This window comes from Hyperolius riggenbachi, chromosome 11, assembly GCF_040937935.1.
Source record: "Hyperolius riggenbachi isolate aHypRig1 chromosome 11, aHypRig1.pri, whole genome shotgun sequence".
NCBI classification, from domain to species: Eukaryota; Metazoa; Chordata; class Amphibia; order Anura; family Hyperoliidae; genus Hyperolius; species Hyperolius riggenbachi.
In genome coordinates, this window is record NC_090656.1 from 73,187,267 (window position 1) to 73,200,881 (window position 13,615).

A 13,615-nucleotide genomic window follows, 5' to 3' on the forward strand; every position below is an offset into this window, starting at 1 on the left:
TTAGGGAAAGAAGCAGAATGAGCTTGAATGGAAGCTTTTAGTATTTTTATCAGTATTGTGGGTGGCCGTGTTGTTAGTTATTGCTATAATTAAATGTAAAGCTGCACTCCGAGTGTAAAGCTTCCGTAGTGATGTGCAGACGCTCACTGGCAGATCTTGTTTATATGTGAAAATGCTCCCTGATTGGCTGATGTCAGATATATTCTATTTAAAGTAACTCTATAGTGGGTCAATGCACAGTTATATAGTAATGAGACTACATGCTACAGAGCCTTACTACCTCATTATAACGTGCTAACACCTTCTATTGAGTTCCTTCTACTCTGCATAGTTGGATGATAATCTAGTTATGGACTCTCCTTCTTCCCTCCCTTCCTGGTGGCTGCCTGGCTTAGATACTAGCATACAAGCCAGGCAATTACATCACCAGGGGACAATGCCGTAATAATACGGGATACAGAGGTTGTGACCAGCCCGTCTCACCAGGGGTCCTTCTCCAATTGCTTAATTACCTCTTCATTGGTGGCATGATCTTAATGATAACCTCTGTATGTGCTATGCATAGTGGTAATTCTTGAACTATTCACCTTCACCTTCTATGCACAGACATTTGTCTCTGCTCTAGGCTGCAAAGTTCTCAGAGAGTTCAGCTTGCACCATGTCCAGGAGCCAGGAATGAAGATGTAGAAGCATGGCACTGAATCACACAAATAATAGCATAAGGTAGGGGTGTAACAATAGACCCTGCAAGGGATGCAGCTGCAGGGGGGCCCATAAACCACAGGGGGCCCTGTCCTGAAAGACTGAGAACTAAGGGCAAGGAGAGAAAAAACTTTCTGCTCTTTGCTCAGTTCTAATTATTGCATATGCCCAGCCACTGATAAGGAATCATACAACGTTTTGCAGACAAAGATTTGTGGACAGTCCCCATTCAGTGTGCAGCAGGGTCTTCTGTACAGCCTGTTCTACCTCCAGCCTTTCTACCCCTCCCCAAGTGCTGTGTTCTGTAGTAATGCTTGAGAAGTCTGGGCACGGAGAGAAGGTGGGAGGGGGCCCCGTGATTTCTAGTTACGCCCCTGGCATAAGGACATTGTGGTTACAAGGACGTTAGGAGGTTTAGACTTAAGGCTCGTACACATGCCGTACTGAAGGCAACGACGGGTTCGTTGTCACCTCCCCCTGGGCGGGTTTTCAGCAGACAGTACAGCGTGTGTACAGTGTACAGTCTGTCGGCGGACTGATAAGGCTGTTTCTGAGCGATCCGCCGGGCGGACCCGTCGTTGCCTTTAGTACGGCGTGTGTACGAGCCTTTAGATCTGTGTTTGCAAATGGGCTTTTAAGGTCCTTTTATTCTTCGTGTGATGCGATTTGCATACAGCAAAATGGAAACGCGCACCATTACACACACACTTTGATATATGAGGCAGGCTGCGTTGACAGGGAAACTGGAGGCAACCTGCCTCCAAACAGTCCCACCCTTTCGTCGTGTGTATACTGCTGCACAGGAACCACATCAGCCTAAAATCTGCATCTGTGCAAATCCACCACACTGCAAATGCAACAAAAACTAAAAATGTGCACGTTACAATAGACTTTCAATGCTTCCAGGGGCCGAGCATGGTGCACGATAATGCACTGCAGCTTCTGCACCAGCTAGAGCACTACCGGCGCATTGCAGGAAGTGTAACATGTTCCATTATGACTATTATTATTTAATGTATTTACAAAGCCCCAACATATTACATAGCGTTGCACAAAAGATAATTGGGTTAACATAGAAGGTAGGCGATAGGAGCTCACAACAAAACAAGATCATGCAAATGATTTGATAACAGTAGTTGAGTGTCTGGTCAAAATAGAGACTGTTCTAGTCCACAAGAGGGGAGATTGACAGTAAGATTGCATAACCAAGCTGGAAACACTAGGGAGGAGGGGCCTGCCAGAGGCTTACAATCTAAAGGGTGGGGTTCAGACAGTACGTGCGTCTGTTTAGAGGGTGCCCAGCAGAATGAATGATGTTGCTGATGTAGGGGAGTACCTGAGCATGAAAAGGTGAGTCTTGAGCAAAGGCTTAACTAGAAATCCCCAGGCTCTTCTGCAAAAATAAATCCCCGGGCCCCTCCCCCCAGGGCCGCTCGGGGCCTTTTTGTGGGGCAGGAGTGATCGCAACATGATAGGAAAGCGTGGCCATACATCGGTGGGGAGGGGGCAGGGGGACATTCCCCCCCTCCCTCACCCCGGGCTCTCCTCTCAGCGCTCCCCTGGCAGCAGGCAGCAGGAGGCAGGACACATACCTCCATACAACTTGGAGTTCCCCGTTCTCTAAGTACTGCACGCTACTTCCTGTTTAAACAGGTGGCGTGATGGAGGTATGTGTCCTGCCTGCTGCCGCTGCTGCCACTAATAATTGCAGGAGGGGGAGTGTTGAGAAGAGAGCCCAAGATGGGGGGGAATGTCCCCCCTCCTCGCCGATGTGTGGCCATGCTTTCCTCCCATGTTGCGACCCCTCCTGTCCCCCAAAAAGGCCCTGAGCGGGCCCTAGGGGGCCTCCCCGTGGATGTAGGGGTTGCATCCCCTATTGTTACGCCCCTGGTCTTGAGGGCTTGTTTGAAGTAATTAAAGGTGGGGGGCAAGTGTGATGGCTGGTAGGAGTGAGTTCCAGAGAGTAGGGGCAGCCCTAGAGAAGTCATGCAGCTGTCTAATTTAATTGGCTTCTGACCCCCTGATCATTGTGAGCCAATCACAGTAATCAGGAAGTGAATAATGATAAAAAAAAGTCTCTGGTCCTTAAGGGGCCAGAGCCTCGCGGTCCTGAAGGTTTGCACTCAGACCGACCTGGATTTATTTGAAAGGAGAGCCTTTGCTTTGGATGCTGCATGCAGCTGCAATCACACCAGCCTAGTGAGAATTGCAAACTCTATCCACAAAACAGCAGACAACCTGTTCAGGTTTGACAAATTACATATAATATCCTCACTGTCAATATCTTAATAAATGAGGCTCTTAATAATAATTTGAGTATTTCTATAGGCCTTTTCTACTGGCAAACCCAAAGCATTTGCAAGGCAGCCACTAGAGTGCTCTCAGTAGGCAGTAGCAGTGTTAGGGACTCTTGTCCAAGGTCTCCTACTGAATAGGTACTGGCTTATTGAAACAGGAAGAGCTGAGATTTGAACCCAGGCCGTGTATGTTAGAGGCAGAGCCCTTAACCATTAAACTTTCCAGCCACTTAGCACACCTGTTGCACCAGTTGTTCAGCTTGTGACAAACATATCATCATTTCCTAGAACATATAAAGAACAAGCATTGTCAGTCTTGTATAAAGTACCCCCCAAGACAAAACCGAAAGTGTCATGCACCAGAGTGGCCAGTGGGGAGATGGACGGGGAAAAGAGAGGGAAGGACTCTTTTACACTAGGGGCTGATCCGAGAGTTTTGACGGATCGCTCCTAGTTTGCGATTAGAAAACCAACATGAAAGTCTATTTGACTTTCATGTTACCTTTCACATTAGACAAAGCGTTCCAGAGCATCTGGGAGCTTCATAACGTCCAACCGTGGGATAGGAAGTGAAGAAGAGTATCGTCAATAACCATCACCCAGTGTGTGTTTAGACAAGGTGACAAAATAGCCGATTGTTGTATTAGCTTAATAAATCTTTTAGCCAAAATATCACCTGTATGCTATTACTTTTACACTGGGTTCAAAAACGCATTGTTTCTCTTGTTTGTCTTTGGCCCAGTGCACACCAAAAACCTTTAGCAGATCTGCAAAACTCTAGAGGTTTTTGAAGCAGATTTCAGAGCGATTCTAGGTATGTTTATAGACGTTTTCTAAACATGCCTTGCGTTTTCTGGAGCGTTTTTGTGTAGCAGATTACAAATATTATTACAGTTTGGGCTCGTTTCCACTGTTGTGGTGCGGAATCGCCTGGATTTCACCGCAGAAGAAATCGCATGCGGCTGCGTTTCCGCATGCGGATTTAGCCGCGATTTCGCATGCGATTTCACATGGCAAGGAGCCAGGCGAATTTAACCATGTCACTGCCTGAGTAAAGCTCCATAGCAAACCATGCGAAATCGCACGCGAAATCGCGGGGAAATCCGCATGACAAAGCCGCATGCGATTTCCCTATTAAATGCATTAGCGGCGATTCGCCCGCATTCCTCCCGCACGCGAAATCTGACGGCTCTGCCGTGCAGATTTCTGCCGCACCGAAAAACGCTCCCGCCGCCGCACAAGTGGAAACAGCCCCATCCACTTACATTGACTATGCGAATCCGCATGCAGTGCCTGCATGCGGATTCGCTATAGTGGAAACGAGCCCTAAAAGTTGTTACTGAACAGCTTCTGTAACAAAAACGCCTGGAAAACCGCTTTGATCTAGCATTTTTCAGTGCGGTTTTCCACTTTCCTATACTTCAACATTGAGGCAGAAACGCCTCAGAAATCTAAAAAATGCTGCAGGCCACGAGTTTGCATTTGTGGAAAAAACAAACCGCTCTGGTGTGCACCAGCCCTTACTGCTTTCTCCTCATCACAAGCCTTCTAAAACTTAATATGGACAAACCACAAATTGTCATCTTCCCAGCCCTGGAATAAACTCCCCTTCCTGACATAATTAATATTGAAAACACACCAGTAGCTCCTGCCCCTCATGTCTATTCTTTAGTTGTAGCATTTGATTTGTTTTAAAGTTTGCCTCAGGCAGCAAAATGTCTAGAAGTGCCCCTGGCAGCCGGGCAAGCCGGTCTCAGAGAACCAGTAACAGATATCTACCGAGACATGTATCTGCATACCTGGACACAATAAAACAACAAGTATGATCTTAATTTAACTTTATTGAATAAACCAAACATTTCACTATTTATTTCCCTAAGATACCTTTTACCACTATAACAACAAAACAATGTGCATATCTAGGACATCACACGCCATGCTGTATATTGTGGCAGTTGCAGAGAAAGAGAGTACACAATGGTGTTTCCCCATATCCCAGATTTCTCTCCTCTGCATGCAATTTTAAATCTGCTTCAGGATTTGGTGTTCTCCGTGAGACAGGTGCTCTGGTGACAAAACACATTCACTCCAGGATTTGGTGTTCTCCTCGAGACATGTGCACCAGTGACAATAAAATATGTAATACCAAAGAGTCTAAAGTCTGGTACACATTTTCAATTATGATTGGCTAATCACTGACCAATTTGACCACCTCAATGTAGTATGATGGTCAACAGATATTGGGCTTGATTCAATAACACAAATAGCATGCCTTATCAGAGTTAGCACGCCTTATCAAATTTAACACACCTTACCAGAGTTAACACCTCTTATCAGAGTAGCATTGTGAGCGCTACAAATTTATGCCTGCTAATTAGCAATGACGAGAGATCCACTCGTCCTGCCCTGAGCCCCTGTGAGTCCAATCACTTTAACCACTTAAGGACTGCAGTCATAAAACCCCTTAAGGACCAGAGCCTTTTTTTCCATTCGGACCACTGCAGCTTTCACGGTTTATTGCTCAGTCATACAACCTACCACCTAAATGAATTTTACCTCCTTTTCTTGTCACTAATACAGCTTTCTTTCGGTGCTATTTGATTGCTGCTGCGAGTTTTACTTTTTATTATATTCATCAAAAAAGACATGAATTTTGTCAAAAAAATGACTTTTTTAACTTTCTGTGCTGACATTTTTCAAATAAAGTAAAATTTCCTATACATTTGAGCGCGAAAGTTATTCTGCTACATGTCTTTGATAAAAAAAAAAAAAACATTCAGTGTATATTTATTGGATTGGGTAAAAGTTATAGCGTTTACAAACTATGGTGCCAAAAGTGAATTTTCCCATTTTCAAGCATCTCTGACTTTTCTGCGCACCTGTCAGGTTTCATGAGGGGCTAAAATTCCAGGATAGTACAAATCCCCCCCAAATGACCCCATTTTGGAAAGAAGACATCCCAAAGTATTCAGTGAGAGGCATGGTGAGTTCATAGAAGATTTTATTTTTTGTCACAAGTTAGCGGAAAATGACACTTTGTAACAAAAAAAAAAAAAAAAAAAGTTTCCATTTCTTCTAACTTGCGACAAAAAAAAATGAAATCTGCCACGGACTCACTATGCTACTCTCTGAATACCTTGAAGTGTCTACTTTCCAAAATGGGGTCATTTGTGGGGTGTGTTCACTGTCCTGGCATTTTGGGGGGTGCCTAATTGTAAGCACCCCTGTAAAGCCTAAAGATGCTCATTGGACTTTGGGCCCCTTAGCGCAGTTAGGCTGCAAAAAAGTGCCACACATGTGGTATTGCCGTACTCAGGAGAAGTAGTATAATGTGTTTTGGGGTGTATTTTTACACATACCCATGCTGGGTGGGAGAAATATCTCCGTAAATGACAATTGTTTTATTTTTTTTACACACAATTGTCAATTTATAGAGATATTTCTCCCACTCAGCATGGGTATGTGGAAAAATACACCCCAAAACGCATTATACTACTTCTCCTGAGTACGGCGATACCACATGTGTGGCACTTTTTTGCAGCCTAGGTGCGCTAAGGGGCCCAACGTCCTATTCACAGGTCATTTTGAGGCATTTGTTTTCTAGACTACTCCCCACGGTTTAGGGCCCCTAAAATGCCAGGGCAGTATAGGAACCCCACAAGTGACCCCATTTTAGAAAGACGACACCCCAAGGTATTCCGTTAGGGGTATGGTGAGTTCATAGAAGATTTTATTTTTTGTCACAAGTTAGTGAAAAATGACACTTTGTGAAAAAAACAATAAAAATCCAATTTCCGCTAACTTTTGACAAAAAAATAAAATCTTCTATGAACTCATCATACACCTAACAGAATACCTTGGGGTGTCTTCTTCCTAAAATGGGGTCACTTGTGGGGTTCCTATACTGCCCTGGCATTTTACGGGCCCAAAACTGTGAGTAGTCTGGAAACCAAATTTCTCAAAATGACTGTTCAGGGGTATAAGCATCTGCAAATTTTGATGACAGGTGGTCTATGAGGGGGCAAATTTTGTGGAAACGGTCATAAGCAGGGTGGCCTCTTAGATGACAGGATGTATTGGGCCTGATCTGATGGATAGGAGTGCTAGGGGGGTGACAGGAGGTGATTGATGGGTGTCTCAGGGGGCGGTTAGAGGGGAAAATAGATGCAATCAATGCACTGGGGAGGTGATCGGAAGGGGGTCTGAGGGGGATCTGAAGGTTTGGACGAGTGATCAGGAGCCCACACGGGGCAAATTAGGGCCTGATCTGATGGGTAGGTGTGCTAGGGGGTGACAGGAGGTGATTTATGGGTGTCTCAAGGTGTGATTAGAGGGGGGAAATAGATGCAAGCAATGCACTAGCGAGGTGATCAGGGCTGGGGTCTGAGGGCGTTCTGAGGTGTGGGCGGGTGATTGGGTGCCCGCAAGGGGCAGATTATGGTCTAATCTGATGGGTAACAGTGACAGGTGGTGATAGGGGGTGATTGATGGGTAATTAGTGGGTGTTTAGAGGAGAGAAGAGATGTAAACACTGCACTTGGGAGGTGATCTGATGTCGGATCTGCGGGCGATCTATTGGTGTGGGTGGGTGATCAGATTGCCCGCAAGGGGCAGGTTAGGGGCTGATTTATGGGTGGCAGTGACAGGGGGTGATTGATGGGTGATTGACAGGTGATCAGTGGGTTATTACAGGGAATAACAGATGTAAATATTGCACTGGCGAATTGATAAGGAGGGGGGGGTCTGAGGGCAATCTGAGCGTGTGGGCGGGTGATTGGGTGCCCGCAAGGGGCAGATTAGGGTCTAATCTGATGGGTAACAGTGACAGGTGGTGATGGGGGGTGATTGATGGGTAATTAGTGGGTGTTTAGAGGAGAGAATAGATGTAAACACTGCGCTTGGGAGGTGATCTGATGTCGGATCTGCGGGCGATCTATTGGTGTGGGTGGGTGATCAGATTGCCCGCAAGGGGCAGGTTAGGGGCTGATTGATGGGTGGCAGTGACAGGGGGTGATTGATGGGTGGCAGTGACAGGGGGTGATTGACAGGTGATCAGTGGGTTATTACAGGGAAGAACGGATGTAAATAATGCACTGGCGAATCGATAAGGGGGGGTTTGAGGGCAATCTGAGCGTGTGGGAGGGCGATTGGGTGCCCGCAAGGGTCTAATCTGATGGGTAACAGTGACAGGTGGTGATAGGGGGTGATTGATGGGTGATTGATGGGTAATTAGTGGGTGTTTAGAGGAGAGAATAGATGTAAACGATGGATTTGGGAGGTGATCTGATGTCGGATCTGCGGGCGATCTATTGGTGTGGGTGGGTGATCAGATTGCCTGCAAGGGGCAGGTTAGGGGCTGATTGATGGGTGGCAGTGACAGGGGGTGATTGACGGGTGATTGACGGGTGATTGACGGGTGATTGACAGGTGATCAGGGGGGATAGATGCATACAGTACACGGGGGGGGGAGGGTCTGGGGGGGTCTGGGGAGAATCTGAGGGGTGGGGGGTGATCAGGAGGGAGCAGGGGGCAGTTTAGGGACTAAAAAAAAAAATAGCGTTGACAGATAGTGACAGGGAGTGATTGATGGGTGATTAGGGGGGTGATTGTGTGCAAATGGTGGTCTGGGGGGTGGGCAGGGGGGGGTCTGAGGGGTACTGTGGGCGATCAGGGGGCAGGGGGGGGGGGCAGATCAGTGTGTTTGGGTGCAGACTAGGGTGGCTGCAGCCTGCCCTGGTGGTCCCTCGGACACTGGGACCACCAGGGCAGGAGGCAGCCTGTATAATACACTTTGTAAACATTACAAAGCGTATTATACGCTTCCTATCCGGGGATCGTCGGGTTAACAACCCGCCGGCGCTTCCGATTGGCCGGCGGGTTGACGTCGCGGGTGGGCGGAGCCTATTGCCGGTGGATGCGCGCGCATCCCAGCACGCGATCCCCGGCCAGAGAGTGCCCCAGGACCTGACGCCAATCTGCGTTACGTGGTCCTGGGGCTGCCACTTTGCCGCCGCCAATATGAAGTAGGCGGTCGGCAAGTGGTTAAAGGACATTATTCCCGCACTTTTATTGGCCCAATAGGCTGCCTGTCACTTGACAGGAAACTTGACAGGTAGCCTATTGGGCCAATTAAAGTGTGGGGATAATGTCCTTTAAAGTGATTGGACCCACAGGGGCTCAGGGCAGGACGAGTGGAGCTCTCATCATTGCCAAGTGGTAAAATTGGCCAGTGATTGGCCAATCATATTTGAAAGTGTGTTCCAGGCTTTAGGGTGCATACACACATGCAATTGTAATTGGCCAATGTGTGACCAATTTTACCACCTCCATGAAGCATGAGGGCCAACAGATTTTGAATACTATAAACAGATTGTGAAGGTAGGCTCTTTGACTTCATGGAGGTGGTAAAATTGGCCAATCATTGGCCAATCAAAATTGGATATGTGTTCAAGGCTTTAATTTAAAGGAGTTATCAGGGAAAAAAACTACAAATGAGCTTTACTCACCTGGGGCTTTCTCCAGCCCCTTGCAGCCGACTGTCCCACGCTGTCACCTCCACTCCCTGCCGCTGTCCCGCTCTCGCTGCTCGGTATTCAGGCTGACCGCGTGGTCGGCCTTCTTGCAGCTGCGCTAAGCGCCGCTGTCAATCATGGGCATGTGGGCCGCGGCGAACTGCGCAGGCGCAGTAGTTCTGCGCCTGCACAGTTCACTGCGGCCCACGTGGCCATGATTGACAGCGGCGTTTTGCGCAGCCGCAGTAAGGCCGACCCCGTGGTCGGCCTGAATACCGAGTAGCGAGAGCGGGACAGCAGCGGGGAGCACGGGTGACAGTGTGGGACAGTCGGCTGCAAGGGGCTGGAGAAAGCCCCAGGTGAGTAAAGTTCATTCGTAGTTTTTTCCCCTGATAACTCCTTTAAGAAACACATGGGGCTCGATTCACAAAGCGGTGATAACTCAGTTATCACGCCTAAAAGACTTTAGGCGTGATAACCTTTGCACCAGCAAAGTTATCACCGCTTTGTGCTCCAACTCGCGCGAAGTTTCAGCGCGTACGCGCAGAAAGTCCCATAGAGCTTAATGGGAGCTTCGCGCAAAGCGGGGGCCGCTGCGTGCGCGCGTGCGCGCGCAACGCTTTGCGCGCGGAAAATTCGCGCGAGTTTCTTCTTATCATGCCTAAACTGAGTTTAGGCGTGATAAAGGGGTTTTCACAGGCGTGCAAAGTGTTTGCACCGCTTTGTGAATCAAGCCCATGGTGTGAGCTTGACTGGCAAACCAAAAAAGGCATGTGCTATAAGAGATTTGAAGATGTTTTATGTTGTTATGTCTTGCGGCAAACAATGGATTTGCTCGCAGTAGAGAGGATTTCTAAGCTTTAAATTCAGTTAGCTCCACATTTAGTGGCAAGGTTTTTGTTTCTGTTTTGCTACCTGTTTTTAAATATTGTGTAATATATGTGTAAATAGCCTGTGTAGCACAAATAAACACAGGTGTTGGTGAATCACAAATACTATCTCTAGACTTGCTTTGCACTGTGTCTGTTGCAGAAGGTAACAAAATCACCCACTATCTATTTATATGAATATTTCAAATACTGTTTACTTGTGACTGATGTTATATAGACTTCAGGGGCGTAGCAATAGGGGGTGCAGAGGTAGCGACCGCATTGGGGCCCTTGGGCCAGAGGGGCCCTGAGGGGCCCTCCCTCAACTACATTATTAGCTCTCTATTGGTACTGTGTTCATAATAATCACTTCTATAAATACTTTGAATAGTGATAATCATTAACAAACTGTTCCCCATCCTCTTCTTGCACCTCTGACACTGTAGTTGCCATTGGCAGGTTTTCATGCGCTGTATCAATTGTTATGTATAGAGTGCTTGGGGGCCCCCATTGTAAAACTTGCATCGGGGCCCACAGCTCCTTAGCTACGCCACTGATAGACTTGTTTAAAACATTAATGGAACTTTAATTGTAAAAATCAAACATGAAAAAATACTGAGAATTGGCTCTTGGGTGCATGAAAAGGATAAAAAAACTTTATTAATATGAATCACATATATCAAACACGTATCATAGACATAAATATCCCATAAACCCAAAAAAAAACAAAATAACCCAATAAAAGAACTCCTCACAAAAACCACCAACACCATAGGGGCTGCAGTCCCCTAGATGGAAACCAGAACCTGCACCAGATGATAGATGTGGTACCACTGTTGTTAATGAAGTTTAAAGGGTCGTGCAGTTCAACCCAAACATGTAATGGGCGATGAAAGGCGTACAGGTGCAAACAAAGCACGTTAATGATTTGCCTGGAACGTAGAAAGGACATGAAAAGGCAAAACCAGGTGTGAATGCTGGCATCAATGAGCAAGGTTTGAAGCAGATGAATGGCCTATAGGCAAGCTGATGGCATGCAAATATGGTTGAAGCAAACTGATGGCATGCAAAGCACATATATAGGCATGCAGTCCCTCAATCGCAGGGTGTAAGTTGGCATGCAGTCCCTCAATCGCGGGGTGTAAGCTGATATAGGACAGGGTCTTCACAGAATATAGGCACATGTGGTAGATGGTGAAAACAGTTCCCCAATCGCAGGGCATGTGCAGCTAATCATGGCAAATGGATGCATAAAGAAATGTCCCTTTATAGTTACCAGGCTTGGAATGAAGCAGTCCGAACAGCAATGTAGGTACAAGCTTGCAAATTCCTTGTGCTGCCAGAAGGCTGACCCAAATAGTCCAAATGATTGTATGTGAAAGTTGGTCCAGATGGTGCAGGTTCCAGAAGGTGTGGAGGAGAGGAGACGCTGTCAGGAAGAGCCTGACATGTTTCGCCGCACCTGGCGGCCTTATCAAAGGCAGACAGCGTTAGTATGTATATGGACGCCATAACGGCGTCCATAAATACTGAAGGCGGCTGCGAGGCCCATCCCACCACGCCCCCAGTCGCATACATCATCATCTCATGCCCCTAATGCAGTGGGCGTGCGGGCAGCCGGCAATTGGAGCGCAGATGCGCTCCACCAACAGACATCAAAGGACGGCGTCAAATGGCGCCGGCGGATGACGTCGGTGAAAGGGCCGCCCAATGGGGACAATGGAGGAGTGGAGCGCAGGGTGGCCACAGACAGCGCCGCCGCACACAGCGTGCAAAACGCATAAAAAATGCATATGAAAATAGAAATAAAGACAACATACCCTCCCCCATCGCCTGAAATGGTAAATGACAGGACACGGGGAGCAAAGAAAGAAAAAAATACAAATCACTGAAACAAGGTAGTGTAATGTATAGATTCGCGCTATAGACATGGGAACACCATGAAAACAGGGACACCATATCCAAAAACGCGGATCCTAACCAAACCCATAAATGTACATGTACATAAGAGAGGCGGAGAGAGACCAGCCTATATAATAATGGCGTATTAACACCTACGTGGGAGTGATCAAACTCACTCGCACATATATAACAGGCCAAAAAATTACTAATTTTGCCACTCATGGGAAGAGAACAATCCAACAGGAGAGGATCACGGGGCCACATGGGGGGACCCTACAGGATGTCGCTCGGCGTGCACAGGAGCAAAGAAGCCAGGAGGGGAAAAAGACAGAGAGGTGTGGAGAAATGGAAAGGGAAGGGAAGGGGGGAGAAAAATAGGGATAGTGAACCAGGAACACGAGGAGGGAAGAAAAAGAAGGAGAAGGAAGGGCGAAAAATGAATATAGAGGGGAGGGAGACAGGAAAGGGGAGAAAGAAAAAGAAAGGAGACACAGAATGGTAGAGCAAGAACAAAGTCACTCAAATCAGCTCCAGGAACTCAAAAAATGATCTTGACAAACTAACTGGGCAAAAACACCCGATAATTAATACTGTCGTTTAAACCCTTAGGTTCAGTGGCCTTGAGATCAAAAATCCAGCGGGACTCCAGCTGTAAAAGGGCTTTATCGATGTCGCCACCTCTAGGGTGGGCGTGGACCCTATCCAAGCCTATGAACCTAATAAAGCTAGGGTCCCCTCTATGCTCCAGATGAACATGTCTAGAAATTGGGGATTTAAAGTTGCAATTAGCAACATCCCCCACATGATTTTTAATCCTTTCCTTAAAAGCTCTTGATGTTTTTCCAACGTAAAAACATCCACATCTGCAGTACAATAGGTAGATAACACCCACAGTATTGCAGTTCACAAAATGTTTTAGTTTCCATTGTCGCCCATTGGGCAACGTTATAACCTTGCCTATTTGTAGGTAGCGACAATAGACACACCCTCCACAGCTGTAGGTTCCAGTAACTGTACAATGTTTCTGGGGGCCATTTTTGCCCCAGAAGTGGCTAGATGTTACAAAATTTCGCAGTGTCTTACTGCGTTTAAAAGTCACCTGTGGAAAAGGTGGTATAAAGTCCCTTACCACTCTATCATTTGTCAACACATGCCAATGTCGGCGGAGTATCCTGTCAACCTCTCTGTTCTGATCGTTGTACCGAGTGATTAAACGTGTATTATTACTACTGGGGGTATCTTTACTATTTTTAGTTAAAAGTGCCGTGCGATCCTTATAACCCCTCTCTCTGAAGCGAGAGCGTAATAGTTTGGCTTCTTTCTCAAAAGTAAT